General features: G+C 47.4%; 1 pseudogene; it reads right to left on the bottom strand.

The window, feature by feature from the left end:
* Positions 1–861: 861 nt before the first annotated feature.
* Positions 862–2,799, bottom strand: part of LOC105551850 — a 4,864-nt pseudogene continuing 2,926 nt past the window's right edge.

Below are 2,799 nucleotides of genomic sequence, written 5' to 3' on the forward strand. Positions count from 1 at the left end.
GACTGGAGTGCAGTGGCGTGATCTCAGCTCACTGCAGTCTCTGCCTCCTGGGTTCAAGCCATTCTCCTATCTCAGCCTCTGGAGTAGCCAGGACTACAGGCGTGTGCCACCACGTCCAGCTAATTTTGTATTTTTAGTAGAGATGAAGTTTTACCATGTTGGCCAGGCTGGTCACGAACTCCTGACCTCAGGCCTCCCAAAGTGCTGGGATTATAGGCGTGAGCCACCGCGCCCAGCCTGCTTACACATTTACCTCTCCTATGAGATGATTGGTTCCCAGCCTCTGGATGTCACGCATGCATTGCATTTTCCTCCCTAAGCAAATCGCCACCTCATGATAAGACTTTCCCCCTTTGGTCCCCAGACTGAATCCTAAATTAGTTTAAACCCACAAGCTTTAAGTTATAAGCAGCGTGATGCAGACTTGTGGGTGTGTCATAGTTTGAGTTTAGGTGCTAATGGTATGTTGAGAGCATGCGTGTGACTATTTTAGGGATATAATTTGAAGGGATTGGTTTGTGGATTATTTGTGCCTGGGCCATGGAAACTCTGAGTACCTGGCTAATTTTGATAAAAGCTGGTGACCCTATTCAGTTACCCTATAAAAGAGCCAGAAGCTCCTCCCTGGGGCAGCCTATTCATGTTTCACCAGTTTTTCCTGCCAGGTCCCTCTGTAGAATTGCTATCCTTCTCCAACGAGATGGGATGAACCCAGATCTCTTGGGCCTGTAGACTCCCGGAACATCAGCCATCTCCTCTGTGATGTCAGGGGGAGCAGCCCTTGTCTAGAAAGGAGATTGCTGAATCCCAAGTCTTTCTCTGTTTATCTCTGTCTCTCTCTCTGTCTCTCTCTTTGTGGCACTAAGATTTATTAGAATGTGCCTTAACATAGGCACTGGGGCTTTTGCCTATGGTGTTCTTGACGTATAAAGCCCAGATGTTCTGCCAGTTCTTCCAGAGCAATGATATCGGGAAGCTGAGAGCCAGATGGACATTGTACACAAGCTCGTCGTCTGTCATCTGGACATGGCCAAGAGCCATGCCAGACAGAGCCCTTTCTTCCTCTGGAACTTGATTGTGGACTTCCCCTTATCAACTTTGGCCACCATGTCTTCACTGTACGTCAGCAGGGAAGGGAACTTGCCTTCCTTATTTAGGCCTAGGCCCAGGATTTGTGGGATCTGCCTGATCACAGACCCTGAGGCCAAAAAGGCATCATACTTGTTAAGCAGCTTCTTGTTCTTGTCAAGTTTCTTCAGCACCTTGATGTCCACGTGGGAGACACCCACAGCCTTGGCCTCATCCCAGTGCTGCTGGTCCCCCAGGACACATGTGGAGAACCTGGGGCGGGGAGTGGACCTCAGATGACAGTGCCCAAGAAGCGTTCATCTTTCTGAGGGTCACAGTCCTTCAAGCGGATCTGTAGCTCCAGTGTTCCCAAAAGTTTCTGGCACTTGCACTGGTTCCTGTCCAGGACTTCCCGCACTGCCTCCTACAGGGTCTCAAGAGGCTGCTGCTCTTGGTGTCTTGCGCAGGGGTAACAAGAAAAGAGCTAATCCTGCCTCTCTTGAGGCCTGGGGCTCTCCCATTTCCTCCCTTCTGAGTCTAAGGAGGGTGGGGAGTGGCATGAGAGCCTGCATTTGTCATGTCTGGTAAATCCATATTCCCTGAATAAGGTCCACTTTCTTAGATGAGAAAGGGTCACTCTTAGTCCCACTTTGGTTTTGTTTGTTGTTGTTGTTTTTTTGTTTCGTTTTGTTTGAGACAGTCTTGCTCTATTTCCCAGGCAATTGTGTAGTGGCGCCATCTCGGCTCACTGCCTCTTCCGCCTCCTGGGCTCAAGTGATTCTCCTGCCTCAGCTTCCCAAGTAGCTGGGACTACAGGCATGTGCCACCATGCCCAGCTAATTTTTTTGTAGTTTTAGTAGAGATGGGGTTTCACCATTTCACCATGTTGACCAGGCTGGTCTCAAACTCCTGATCTGAAGTAATCCACCTGCCTCGGCCTCCCAAAGTGTTGGGATTACAGCCATGCCCTGCCTTAATCCCACTTTTGAAATAATGAGGAAATGAATCTTTAACCAGTAACACCACTTAACACACACATGCACTTTTTGTGATATGACAAAAGATTGCTTAATTTTCATTTTGGCAAGCAAGGAAATAAACAAATCAGTGATGACTACCATCTACTATGAACATGTTTTGAGGAAAGAATGTACATAAGAATATAACTTCAAACTAAAGAGAAAAGATCTTATATTGAATACATTTAATTTTATGTAAAGACTCACTACACTGTCTCTTGCTTTTTCTCATTTCATCATGATAGTGAAATGGACCAGTGAATACCCTAGCATGGAGTCTGGGAAGAACATAACTAGCCCGTGATCTCCTCTAAGCAGGGAGTGGTATTTGTTCATTTATGTATTCGCAGAACCTAACTCAGACCTAACTCACAGCACTCACTACATCTTTGTGGAATAAAGGAAGAGAAGAACGGAGAAAAGAATTCCTTATTTGAGGACCAGGATAGGAGACAGCTTAAGCCCCACTGGACTTGGGACCCTGGAACAATTGCCTCCACCAAATTCTACTCTGTGACCTCTTTTTTCAGGGGTGGGGGATGGAAGACAGAGTTTCACTCTTGTTACCCAGGCTGGAGTACAACTGCGTGATCTCGGCTCACTGCAACCACCGCCTTCCGGGTTCAGGCAATTCTCCTGCCTCAGCCTCCCGAGTAGCTGAGATTACAGGCACGCACCACCACGCCCAGCTAATTTTTGTATTTTTAGTAGA

This window comes from Mandrillus leucophaeus, unplaced genomic scaffold (assembly GCF_000951045.1).
Source record: "Mandrillus leucophaeus isolate KB7577 unplaced genomic scaffold, Mleu.le_1.0 Scaffold534, whole genome shotgun sequence".
Taxonomy (NCBI): Eukaryota; Metazoa; Chordata; class Mammalia; order Primates; family Cercopithecidae; genus Mandrillus; species Mandrillus leucophaeus.